The 14488-nt window shown below is 37.5% G+C and overlaps 1 protein-coding gene across 2 annotated transcripts in view; it reads left to right on the top strand.

Moving 5' to 3' along the window:
- Positions 1 to 14488, top strand: part of UHRF2 (ubiquitin like with PHD and ring finger domains 2) — a gene marked incomplete at both ends in the record, with an annotated part of 86494 nt that overhangs the window by 32497 nt on the left and 39509 nt on the right. The window lies entirely within an intron of this gene.

Below are 14488 nucleotides of genomic sequence, written 5' to 3'. Positions count from 1 at the left end.
TACAGTTATCTAGAAAGTTTTAGAACTTCTATATCCTGAGGGACGCTACAGGTGTGGGTGTTTTCTTAACCCATTATTCGACTTGAGAACCGCTGTATTAGATCAGTGGTTTTCAAGTTATGGCCCTCGACCAGGAACATCAACATCACTTGTTAGAAATGCAAAATTTTAGGCTTATTCCAGGCATAAATCCATCTCTAGGTGTATCTCAGAGACCATTTATGTTTAATAAGTCCTTTTGGTGGTTCTAATACACACTGAGGTTTGACAACCACTCATTGATAGATTCCTTTCTACCCATTTTTATCTATTGCTATCATACTCCCACCTCTATAAAGAGCAATATGGGGTAAAGGGGTTATATATGACAGTTTAAATATAGTAAGTATATTTTATTAAAGGCAAGAATGCAATAGCTGAAAAATTTGACTATTCATCTTTATTGTAGCACATGATTAGGTTTATAGCTTATTGATTTTTTTTCAATTTTTAAATGTATAGACAATTATTAGATTTTTGTCTTTTCTAAATAAGTGTATTTAATTTAAGCTAAATTATTTGTAGATGGCTTTAAGTGAGGGACTGTTTCTCTACTGTGCAGTCTTTACCCATTATTAACTTTGAATATGTTTATACTGTGTTTATAGGGAATTTATATATTAAATTCTTGAGTAGGGAAAAATACTTTGTAATGGTTGTTTTGAGATCTAGTTCTCCTTTTTCTGTTAAATTTGACTCTTTACAATGTCGATCAGTTCTTGTAAGACAAACGTCCTGAAAGTTAAATAGAAATGAACTAGATCTCAGGTTCTCCTCTGATTGTAAAATGCGTTTCTTTGAAATGTTATCAGTAGATAAAGCAGCTCAGTAACAGTGTTCATTACAATATAATCCCCAGTATATTTTTAAATCAGTTACAAGTTTCTCTAAAGACACATTGAATGAAGCCAGGCGTTGGTGGCACATGCTTGTAAATTCCAGCCTTTGGGAGGCTGAGACAGGAGGATCGCACAGGTTCAAAGCCAGCCTCAGCTACTTAGTGAGGCTCTCAGCAACTTAGTAAAAACTCTGTTTCCAAATAAAGTATAAAATAAGTCTGGGAGTATAGCCTGGAGGTAGAAAAGCCCCCTGTGTCCTACCCCTAGTACCAGGAAGGAAGGGAGGGAGGCAGGCAGGCAGGCAGACAGACAGACAGACATTGACATAAGTTCTTAGTCATGTGATCTAGGCTTTAATTTTTAGGCAATAATTACCATACTACCAGCTATTCTCTTTAGCATCTGAGTACCAAAGATGTAGCATGTATACCTCCAGTAAATCTTAACAGGCAAATTAAAAAGGCAAGTTTAAGCTGGGTGTGGTGGTGCACACTTTTAATCCCAACATTTGGGAGGCTGAGACAGGAAGATCGTGAGTTTGTGGCCAGCCTTAGCTACCTAGGCCCTTTGCAACTCAGTGAGACCTTTTTTCAAAATGAAGAATAAAAAATTGGGCTGGGGGTGTAGCTCGGAGGTAGAATGCCTCTGGGTTCCATCTCCAGTACTGCAGTAAATAAATAAATAAATAAATAAATAAATAAATAAATAAATAAAGTAAGTTTAAGAAAAATATTTTTGTTAGCAACCTACTTTTTCTTTATTGCTTTATTAAATGTAGTAGTCTATAACTTAGAGGCCTTGATTTACAAATATTAGCAGATTTCTGTAAGGACAAAAGCTAGAAAACGTTTGATAGTGTGATGAGGAAGTATGTATTTAAAGAAGGAATATTTGTTAGGAAAGCTCATATATTCCTGTATCATATCTTAGGAATGAAGAATGTCTGTAGCTAGACAAAGTTGGACCTTTAAGTATAGGTAAACAAAAAAACCACCCAAAACCCCTATTTTTTTTTTGGTGGTACTGGGGTTCCTGGAAGCCCTTCTTCCTCCGGGCTACACTCCCAGACCTATTTTTTTATATTTTTGAAACAGGGTCTCTTATGCCAGCACAGCTGGCTTCGAACCTGCGCGATCCTCCTGTCTCCGCCTCCCAAGCGCGGGGATTACAAGCGTGCGCCACCACGCCCGGCCAAAACCCCTATTTTAAACATTGTCTAAGCTGGGCATGGTGGTGCATGCTTATAATCCTAGCACTTGGGAGGCTGAGGCAGGAGGATCATGTAGGTTCAAAGCCAGCATCAGCTACTTAGTGAGGCTCTCAGCAACTTAGGCCCTGTTTCCAAATAAAGTATAAAATAGGTCTGGGTGTTTAGCCAAGAGGTAGAAAAGCCCCTGGGTTCCACCCCCAGTACAATAATAATAATAAATAATAATAATAATAGTATAAGCAATGCCTATTTATGTTAGTCTCTCTGGTTAGGAAATTTTGCAGAACAGATACTATAAACCAGAGGTTATTTATTTAACCTGTCTATCAATGCCTATGTGCATTTTTTTCTGTGGGGAAGACCCACAATCAATTAGTATTAAAAGGTGTTTTTTTGTTTGTTTTTTTGGTTTTTTTAAATCCAGGAGTGGTGGATGATGCATGCTTGGAATCCCAATACTTGGGAGGCTAAGACAGGAGGATAGTTGGTTCATGGCCAGCCTCAGCTACTTAAGCATCTGCAACTTAGTGAGACCCTGTTTCAAAATAAAGAATAAGAAATAGGAATGGGGGTGTAGCTTGGAGGTAGAATGCCCCTGGATTCAATTCTCAGTATCACTAATTAATTAATTAATTAAAGGTTTTTTTTTTTAAACCAGATAGGTTAAACTATACCTTTTAATATAATGTCAAGGTTTTGCCATAAAAATTGAGATTAAATGGAAATGTCATAGCATCACTTAAGACTTTGGGGGCAAATTACACTACGTGTTAATTAAGAGCATATCTGGCAAATGTTATAGATGTGCTACATGATAGAGCAATGTTATCATTGCTTCCAGTGTTTTAAGGTTTTTGAAGCTATTCTCAGTCTGTGGTCTTAATTTTGAGTAGTCTTAATTATAACTTGCAGATAGTCATTTTGAGTTGTCTTAATTATGACTATTGCCAATAGTGAGACAGTTCTGAATAAAATCAAGTGGTATTTTTAGGTGAAGGTAACTTTTCTATATTGATGTGTAGTGATCTTTTTGTAAAAGAATATTAAAAAGTGTTTGAACATTGCTAAATATAAGGTTAATTTTAGAACCCTGTTGCAGTGACCAGTCTGCCTTATTCCTTTGATAATGTATTAAGACATCAAGTATTTCCTCTATTCCTCTGACTTGCAGGGTCTTGAATGGATGGTAATCAATAAAAGAATGAAAGAAGTTAGAAACACAACCTACCTTTATCATTGGTCTTCCATGTGTTTTAAGATTGTTTAGTATTTAGAAAAATGACTACAGAACCAGTTTTTTACTTTTCAGATTTATGCATATCTTTTTACATTAGTGTTTCTCAAAGATGGTCGGAAACACTATAGATTCACCCACATAAAGTGCTTAAGATGCAGATTACTGAGCATCCTATCCCCTGCCCCCAGGAAGTGTGGGTCTTGGGTAGAGCAGAGAATCTGTTTTTGAATAGGTATGCCAGGCCCTGTTAAGTATACAGAGCACTGGTTATCATAGTCTGTATGGTTAGGCACTACAGTGAGAATTTGGTTTGAATTTCAGGTCTTCAGTTTATTGGTAAGTTTTTGTTTTCAATCCTTTAGCATCATTTTCTCTGTAAATATCTACTTTATGTATGTTCTTTAGTCTTATAACTTTGAAATATACTTCATGGTAATGAATCAGACTATCTCCTTTTTACTTACTAATTAGTACAGATTATTTGGGTAAGTATTCTAAACACTTGGAAGTATTGTTTCTTTGGCATAGGTGTTTTAAAACTATGTTGTTTCCACTATTATTAAATAGTTATCCACTGTTAATGTGTTCTAAAAGTGAGATTGATTTTCATGTAATATGTAAAATCCCACTGTTGTACGCAGTTTTAAGTGAATTTTTCTTATCTGTGAGTAAGCTCTAAATTTAAGGTGTGAAACTCAATGTTCTCTATTAGAATAACAAATGCTTTCCTTTTGCACGTGGTATGACATTAAAGATTTACTAAACTAGAACATGCCTGCAGATGAATGGTGTCCTTATTTAAACATATTTACCTCAAGAAGCCATGTTTTGAAAGAATAGGGCTTCATTGATACTGTCTTGCTTAATAAAGTTTGAGTCTTTTAGAATAGCTTCCAAGTAGTTAAATGTAGTTGCAGTGTTATATAGCAGTTTTATTTTTAAACATAGCATAATCTATTCCCTGAAATTTACTTGAACTTTCTTCATCAATTGTTTTTGTTTTTAATTGGTAAAGATGTTATATAGATAAGAATAATCAAAAGTGAGTACTCTGAAGTAGAACTGAAAAGGTAGTTTTTACTTGAAACTGCAAATTTTAATGGAAAAACTTAAACTTCAGATATATTTAAGGCAGACTGAGAAGATAGTCTTTACCTCACAAAAGTGGTTCTTCACTTTCAAAGATGTGATTATCTTATACCTATAGTAGAATAATTCCTTGACTTCCAGGTTCTGTGAACCAGGAGGTCATGCTTATAAGAGAAAGGACCCTAGTTTTCTTCCTTCCCTGGAAGTAGTGTTGGCCCTTGGCACAGTGGTAAGTAAAGTTGGCTTTGATACATACCTGCCTCTCTGCTCCAGTTCATTATGAATCCTTAAGCCTTATTTTAGAAGTGCCACTGGCACAATCACTTGTTTATCAAAGCAAATGCTTGAAAAACTTACCTTACTTGGACTAATTTGGAATGATTAGCTTTTGACTATATGTCAAACTTCATGTGAAAGAGAATGCTATTAGTATAATTAAGAGTTTAGCTATATGGAGTATTTTATTCTTGTTTTATAAAAACATTAAAAATGTAATCTTAACTCCAGGCTTGGTGGCACATGCTTGTAATCCCAGTACTTGGGAGGCCCACGCAGATTCGAAGCCAACTTCAGCAACTTAATGAGGCTCTCACTAATTTAGAGAGACCCTTTTTCCAAATAAAATATAAAAATAGGTCTGGAAGTATAGCTCAGAGGTAGAAGTACCACAAAAAAAGTAATCTTAGCCGGGCGTGGTGGTGCATGCTTGTAATCCCCGCGCTTGGGAGGCAGAAACAGGAGGATCACGCTGGTTCAAAGCCAGCCTTGTTGGCTTAAGAGACCCTGTTTCCAAATAAAAATATAAAATGGGTCTGGGAGTGTAGCCCGGAGGTAGAAGGTTTTCCAGGAACCCCAGTACCACCAAAAAAAAGTAATCTTAACAAATTTGTTTTGTTTTTGCGGGTCTGAGGATGGAACCCAGGGGCATTTGACCTCCAAGCTACATCCCCTGCCCAATTTTTTATTCTTTTATTTTGCAACAAGGTCTCAGTGAGTTGCAGAGGGCCTCACTAAGCAGCTGAGGCTGTCCGGGAACCACGATCCTCTGGTCTTGGCCTCCTAAATGCTGGGATTGCAAGTGTGTGCCACCATGCCAGGCTTAATGAATATTTTTCTATAAGCTCTGCATAAAATTGTGCTCCCACCTGCTGTGGTTGAGTATGGTTTGAGTGTGTTACCTAAAGGTTCATGTATTAGAAGCCTGGTCCTTAGTGTGGCAGTATAAGAGGTGGTGAAACCTTTAAGAGGTAGAGCCTAGTAGAAGGTCCTTAGAACTGGGGGATATACCTTTGGAAAATATTGTTGGACCCTACTTTTTCTGGCTTCCTGCTTGCAGATATGATCTTTTTATCCAAATGTCCTCCCACCATTATAACATATTATTGTGATTAATATACTATTAGGCTTTCATCAAAGGCCTAACCAGTGGGGCCCCACCTGATCTAGAACTTTGAAATTCCAGAGCTGTGAGCCAAATAAACTTTTCATTTATAAAGTCATCCAGCCTTGGCTATTTGATTATAGTGATATACCATCTAGCTATTTAGGTCTAGGATTCTCAGAAAGAAGAAAGATATAGCACAATCAAGATAGTTTTTAAATACAGTGGTCATAGTTTGCTATATTAAGACCTGAAGTTACATAAAAGTCTGTTTTTATGTTTAATGAGTTGTGCATGTTTCCAAACATTTATAGGTTTGGTAGATTCCGGGCACTCTAAAAACTGAACGTGGTTTTTCTTAGTGGAAAATTGCTGCTTTGCAGTATAAGTGCTGTGATAGAAATATGTACACTTTGCTTTGAAAGTACAAGTTACAGAAAATATTTGTGTTCCTAAAGGGTAACAGTGGGATACCAAGACTATAGACATAGGAAATACTGGGCTTCCTGAGAAAAGATTAGTACAGCTAGAGCACAGAGGGTATGTGGTAAGAAGAAGTGAAACTAAAACTTCCAGTTAAACATCCAGATGAAGATGCATTTGTTTCAATTTATTTTATAGCCACCTAGAAAACATTAAAAGAATAAATATAGAACCCCCATGACCAAAAAGAAAAGAGTGGGATAGAATTTAAAAAAAGAGAAAGTGAAAATTTTGGAATGTAAAATACATGGATTGGTATCTAACTTAGCAGGCCAGAGAAAGCTGAAACCTAAGGATGAGAAGCCAACAAACAAGCAAGTAACTTGGCATTGGAGAACCTTGGGAAGGCTCAGGCCTTGGATTCACTAGGTACTTTGGAGGTAGGCGTATGGCACAGGGCCCAGAACAAGGGGCTTGGCTAGTTTTATTGAAGAGCATTTTAAATACTTTTACCCCGCTTGAGGCTTAAACCAAGGAAGAAGACATGGTATCCAGAAGTAGCATTCAACAAAGGAAGTAATGGATGGAAATCCCAGTATGATAGCTTTGAAACAGTTCTAGGCCTGCAAAGCAGGTTGGAATAAGACTGAGGGCTCTAGAAGAGAGGATTTGAAACTCAGAAGATTGGTAGAGTGCCTGAAATGTTCAAGCAGGAGTTTTGCAACTGTGGTGGAATGAAAATAAATTAGCAAAGTGTACATAGAAAACTAGGTAGCAACCAAGAAACTGGTCAGGTGCTCACAGGAAAACAAAGCTATGGAAGAACTGTAATTAAGCACACTCTATTACATGGCTATAAATAGTTTAGTCAACATGTTTTAAAATGCTGATTTTTGCAAATACGTAGTTCGTATATGTACATAAGAGCAAGTTTGCCGGCCCTTGTTAGGAGCATGGAATTGAGCGGATGATCAGTCTGAACCATGTGTCTGTCCAAATAAGGTATTTAACTTTGTACTTCACTGCAAAATGGGGATAGAGTGGTTCCTACCTGTGTCATAAGGTTTGTCACAAATATATAATTACTTAGAGCAGTTCTTGGTACCTTTGAGTAGTTAAAAAGAATATGGAGGCAAGTGAACTGGTTATGGGGAAGGGTTAGAGTAACAGTTAAAATACAATATAAGCATAAAACAAGGATTAAAAAATCTGGAGACCTGGGTGTGGTGGCACACACCTGTAATCCCAGTACTTGGGAGGCTCAGTGAGGCAGGAGGATCTCAGGTTCAAGACCAACCTTAGTAACTTCATAAGACTTAGCAACCTTTCCTCCCTCCCCCGCAACAAAAATAAAAAGAACTGGAGGTATAGCTTGGAGGTAGAATGCCCCTGGATTCTATCCTTAGTATCAAAATAATAACAATAATAAGATGGAGAAATATCAAAGAATTGAAAGTGGTTGCCTCAGAGTAACAGAAGACAGGGTATGTGGTGGGCTAGGGGCAGGAGACTGTCTTTATTGTAAGCCTTGAGTGTAATTTTTTTGAATTTTGCACTCAGAACCAAAACTTCAGAAAACAGGGAAAACCTTTTGTGTTTGGCTAGTCTTTGGGTTTTAACTTGGAGCAGTTTTATTTTATTTTCATTTTAGAAATCTTTAAACATTTTGCAGAAGTTGAGAGAACAGTGTGATGAACCTATCATCTAACTTCAACCATTATCAAGTCATAGCAAATTCTGTATTATCTATACCAACATCATTGAATTCTTTTGAAGACTGTTTCAGATCTTACATCATTTCAGTAATAAATGGCATTATAACATGGCCTTACTGACCTTGGTAGATACACTGCTTGGAACTCTCTTCAAGGAAGAATTTTACTCACCAACTGCAAGGAGTTGAATTTGCTGATGAACTTCAAACATAGCACTTTGAAGATCTGCTACTGCTTTTGAGCCAAGGTTATGCTGTTTCCTGGAAATCCCCCCAGTCAGCAACCATGTATGGCAAGGCTTCGAAGTCTGGCAATTTCTGCCCAGTGTAGGACTCTAGGTTGATCTCTGCCCCTGAGTTCAGTATTGGGTTGGCCAAGACTTGATCTGAAGTTATTTCTGCCCAACCAACCCTCTTCCTTTCTCTCCTTTCAACACAACTGACCATCATAGCCTAAGGGCTCTTATTTCCCAATTCTGATCTCCCTATATGTCATAGGTGTTGCCTTAATCTTCACATCTGCCTTCCAACATTTATCTTAAAAACTACCTAAAAAGGATTCTTTTTAGAGTTTGCAGGAAAGGTTAACATATCTGACCTGAAACTGCTACCCTTAAAAGGTCTGCTTATGTGGTTGACCCTTAGCTGACATTTGGGAACTTGGGTTTTAGGATTTTTTATTTATGATTATGCTGAACACCTGATTCTCGGAACCTGGAATTTCAACATGTGCTAGGCAGTACCTATGTGACTAGCCCCATAATCTCTCTATTGAGCTGCTATAGACCATATTTCATATATGTTGTTTTGTCCTTAGGAAATACATCAATTTTGTTTGTATGGTCAATATACTATGTTTTCAAATCACTTTTGATAGTTCCTCTCAGTGTAGTTAAGTCACCCCAGTCCTGTACTTTTGTTTCACTTTTACTTTTGGTTGTTAAGGATTTCCTATGTTTTTTTAAGTTTGTTTTAGAAATGTTGAGTTACCCAGGCATGGTAGTGTACATTTATAATACCAGCATTTGGGAGGCTGAGACAGGAGGATCTCAGTTTGAGCACAGCCTCAGCTATTACTTAGGCCCTTTGCAACTCAGTGAGACCCTGTTTCAAAACAAAGAATACAGAATAAAAAAATATGGCTGGGATGTAGCTGGGGGGAAGAATGACCCTGGGTTCCATCTCCAGGACCGCAAAAAAAAAAAAAAAAAAAAAAAAAAATGTTGAGAGTTTATAGTAAAACGCTAAAGTAAGGTACAGTAAGATAAACCAATCCTCTATTCCTGGTAAATATTGCACTCAACAGAAAATAGCACACTAAGCCAGGCATGGTGTCACAAATTTGTAATCTCAGTACCTGGAAGGCTGAGACAGAATTGCAGGTTTGTGGCCAGCCTCAGCTACTTACTAAGGCCCTCTGTAACTTAGTGAAACCCTGTTTCAAAGTAAAAATTAAAAAAAAAAAAATAGGCCTGGGGGTATGACTTGGAAGTAGAATGCCCCTAGGTTCCATCCTCAGTACTACATACAAAAAAGAGAATAGCATGCTATAAATATTGTTTGTACCTTGCTTCATTAATGTATCTTGGAAGTCGCCCAATATAAGAGTATAACATTCCATTGTGTAATTGTACCATGTTATCTTAAGTGGTTTCCTGTTGTGATTCTTTGTTTCTAGGTCTTTCTTTACAAATTGTGCAACTATATGTAGCCTTTTATGTCACCTTCATGAAGAAGTTTCTTATTTATGTTTGGGATAGATTTCTAGAAGTAGAATTCCTTCCTAGGTCAAAGGTAAAGACGTAAGGCAGGTGTGGGGGCTCATGCCTATAGTCCAGTACTTGGGAGGCTGAGACAGGAGGATCACAGGTTCTCAGCCAGCCTCAGCTACTTAGGGAAGCCCTCTGCAACTTAGTGAGACCCTGTTAAAAAATAAAGCATAAAAAAAATAGAGCTGGAGATGTAGCTCAGAGGTAGAATGCCCCTGGGTTCAATCCCTGGTGACAGACCGCGCGCGCGCACACACACACACACACGCACACGCACACGCACACGCGTGCGCGCACACACACACACACGTGCATAAATATACCGACATGGGCAAATTGGTTGGCTGTTGCCAAATTCTGTAAGAGGACAAGCATCACTTGTTATTTCCATTAGTAATGTATGGGAGTATCTGGTTTCCCTTAGACTATCATTGTTACCAATGCTACTTTAGTGAGGCCCTTCGCAACTTAGTGATACCCTGTTTCAAAAATAAAGAATAAAAAATAGGGCAGGGGGTGTAGCTTGGAAGTTGAATGCCCCTGGGTTCCATCCCCAGGCCCTTAAAAAAAAAAAAAAAGGTTTTATAGCTGGGTCTGATGGGGCAAGCCTGTGATCTCAGTACTTGGAAGGCTGGGATAGGAGGATCCCAGGTTAGAGGACAGCCTCAGCAAGTAGTGAGACTCATCAACCTACTGAGACCCTATTTCAAAATAAAAGTAAAATAGGGCTGGGGGTATAGCTCGGAAGTAGAATGCTCCTGAGCTCACTCCTCAGCACCACACACACACACACACACACACACACACGAATTTTTTTTTATGATGCCCCTTCTATATCTGCTTTTTTGTGGTACTGGATTCAGAACCCAGAAGCATTCTACCTCTGAGCTACACCTCCGGCCCAATTTTATTCTTTATTTTGAAACATGGTCTCACTAAGTTGCAGAGGGCATCACTAAGTAGCCGAGGCTGGCTACGAACCTGCAATCCTCATACAAGCATGAGCCACCATGCCTGGTTTTTGTTTTAATCTAGCAATTGACCAAACATCTGTTTAGCTAGAATTAAAATGTTTACTTCATTTTTATGATATATGTTTTATAGACTTACTATATACATATATGTACATATAAAGTATACATAATCTGCATAATTTTGTTTTGAAATTGTAAGTCTCTAAATTTCCTTGCTCTCATGATTTAATTTTGCTTTAAAATTTAAAACAACTCAGGTTCTTGATAAAGTATTTCTCTTCTGAGTAATATTGACAAACCTAGGCAAATGGAGAACTTTTTTTTTGCCATCGAAACATGGTTTTTACTGTATTATTTTAAAATAGATAAAATGGTAATGTCATCTAAAATAGAATAGTTTTTTTTTTTTTTGTCTTATATAGCCTTAAGAATATTGATGCAGCTTAAGAATTAGAAAAGCCTTGCTGGGCGTGGTGGCATTTGGGAGGCGGAGACAGGAGGATCGCGCAGGTTCGAAGCCAGCCTCACTGGCTTAAGAGACCCTGTTTCATATATAAAATAGGTCTGGGAGTGTACCCCGGAAATAGAAGGGTTCCAACCCCAGTACCACCAAAAAAAAAGAAAAGAAAAAAAAGCCTTAAGATATTTAGATTGCTGGGCAAAGTGGTGCACATCTGTAATCCTAGCAACTCAGGAGCGTGAAACAGGATTGTAAATTTGAGTCTAGGCTAGGCAACTTAGCAAGACCCTTTCTCAAGAGGACTAGGGATGTACCTCAGTGGTAGAGCACTCCTGTGTTAATACCTCCTATGGCCAATCTCATTTTATAGGTTAAGATAAAAATGGTGATTTTTGACCAACCATATGAGACAACATGAGTATAAATATCAGATGTTTTGCTAAAGACTGCCAGATTTAAAATTGACCACTAAAAAGTAGAATTGAAATAGGCAGAAGAGTAGAACCATGGACATGACTTTATTTCAGATTTTTTTTTAGGATTATTTCTACATAATGGTGAAATACAACTGGTATTTACTTCATTGTACACCATTCTAAGTGTTTTGAAGGCCTCATTTTGGTTCTCAAAACCACCATTAGATACATTTTACAGATGAGAAACAGTCAGGTTTAGAGGTTAGTAGCTTTCCCAAGGATGCTCAGTACAAAGAGACAAAATTGGGACTCTAAACCAAGGAAGTTTGAAAATAGAACATATTTTGAGTGAAACCACCAGGATGATAAGTATTTCAAACCTACTCATGTGATTTGAAGGAAATCTAAAAACAATTTTTTTTAGGGGAGTAGATGCTTAAAGGCGGTAGGGACATTTCCACTGTTAAATATTCGATCTTTTATGGAGAAATTTCTTCATGGAACTAAAGTATAGAATAATTACAGGAGCTTATCTTTGATCCATCAAGTATCTTTTCTTGTTGGAACTATATGGACAAAGCATGGCTTTTCTTAGGGTTAAAAATGCCTCCAACATTTACTGTCTAAGCAGAGGCTGATGTTTGGAAAGCATGTTGGGGAGAATTATAGTGCCAAGAGGTTAAATAAATCAGATAGCCTCTGAGGCTAATCTTGAGATTCTTAACCACTATCATCATTAACTAAAACTTTGAGAGTTGATTAAGTTGAGTGATTAACTAAAGATCCTATATAGTTATTATCCATTTATTCTAAATGAGTTCAGTGTACTGAGAGTCCTAGGCTTGCATAGCCTGTATTTGATGTAGAAGAAATAAGAGTAGCTGCGAGAGCAGCTTCCAACTTGAGATCCATTTTTATTTTGAGCAAGCTATTCTTGGTTAAAGGTTAAAATTTTTTTCCCTTAGTTTCTACCTTATTATTGCTGTTATACTATGGTATAAAGTATTTCATTGTTCTCAAGGCCCTATAGCATAGTAAATTCTCAAATTTGAAAATGCATTAGAATCACTAAGTAGATTACCAGGTTTCATTTCCAAAGGTTCTCACTCAGATCTGTATGCCAAGAATGTGAATTTCTAAAACATCTGCAGTTGGTGCTGATGTTGCTGGTTTGGAGACAACACTTTGAGAACCACTGCTATCGCGGTTTGGCCTACCTCGATAGATTGAATTTTTTTAAATACTTTTATTGAGCCGGGCATGGTGGCGCATGCTTGTAATCCCAGCATTTGGGAGGCTGAGACCGGAGGATCACGGTTCACAGACAGCCTCAGCTACTTAGTGAGGCCCTCTGCAGCTCAATGAAATCTGGTTTCAAAATAAAGAATAAAAAATAGGGCAGGAGGTATAGCTCGGAGGTCAAATGCCTCTGGGTTCCACCCCCAGACCTGCAAAAAAAAAAAAAAAAAAGAAAAAAAAATAAACTTTTATTGATGCATTATAGTCTCACATCATAATGTAGTTCGTAGTGAAAATGGTATACTTTTTAAAAAGCAGGAACCAGATGTTATTCATCTCTTTCTCCCATTACTACCTAAGTGTACATAAAGGCAGCTGGTCTTCATTTTATAGAAGCCAGTGTAGACTGTTAAGTTGCTATCTTTGGCTTGATGATACCAAGAAGTTAGGCCGAAAATTTAAGAACCTTCTAGAACTGTAGAAGAAAATAAGTCCAAGATTCTGCTAGACTTCTTTTACATGGTTTTACTTTTTCATACATATAAGTTTCTGGGGGTTTTGTTTGTAAACATTATTAGGAAGCTGACCGTGTTAATGAATTAGACTCATCTTTTTCTGGAAAAATGGAGGCTATTATTGGAGTGGGCTAGGTTCAAGGCCTTGTTATGCATAAAGCAACTGACAGAACTCAATGAATTGGTTCTAAGATCAGGGAAAGGTCAACATCTAGTCCTATTAAAATGATTTGTAAGCCAGGTGTGGTGCACACTTGTAATCTCAGTACTTGAGAGACTGAGACAGGAGGATTGTAGGTTTGAGGACATCCTCAGCAAGTAGTGAGATTCTCATTGACCTAGGGAGATTCTGTTTCAAAATAAAAAAATAAAATAGGACTGAGAGTGTAGCTCAGAGGTAGAATGCCCCTGGCTTCAATCCCCAGTACCAAATAAAATAATTTGTAAACAGGTTAAAAAATGTGAAACAACAGCCGGGCGTGGTGACGCACACTGGTGATCCCCTGCTTGGGAGCTTGGGAGGCAGAGACAGGAGGATCGCGCAGATTCGAAGCCAGCCTTGCTGGCTTAAGAGACCTTGTTTCCAAATGAAAAATATTCAGAGATAGGTCTGGGATTGTAGCCTGGAGGTAGAAGGGTTTCCAGGAACCCCAGTACCACCAAAAAAAAAAAAAAAGTGAAACAAGAATTTGTGTTTATGCCGCCCTTATACCCCTTATTCCATGGCTAATAATGAATGCATTCATAAGACTAATAACTATTTTGCTCTGGTAATTAAACCATGAATATATATCATGTAAGCACCATAAAAAAAGAATATATAGCTTTTCGTGTATAATATCTACATTATAACAGTAATACTGGACTGAATAGGTATATTACATAAATAGTACGTAGCTCTCAAAGAGGATGGTGGTGGTTCTTGAACATGGAATGTACACTTGGTTGAACATAGAGTGTACACTTGGTTGGCATTCTGTAAACCATGAAGACACCCATATCTGAATTCCAAAGAGTAGTACAGATAGGGAGAGTGTGCATGTTCACAGTTACAGAAAACAACTTGTAGGTATCATAGTACAACTGAGAGGCTAACATGAACTGTATACCCTTTATTTAAGGTATTGTAACCCTTTTTACTTCTAGATAATAACTCTGAAAGTCAAGTTTTTCTGTTTATCAC

This window comes from Muscardinus avellanarius, assembly GCF_963383645.1.
Source record: "Muscardinus avellanarius genome assembly, chromosome: 13".
NCBI lineage: Eukaryota > Metazoa > Chordata > Mammalia > Rodentia > Gliridae > Muscardinus > Muscardinus avellanarius.
The sequence above is the reverse complement of the archived record's forward strand: the minus strand, read 5'-3'. Positions and strand labels throughout refer to the sequence as shown.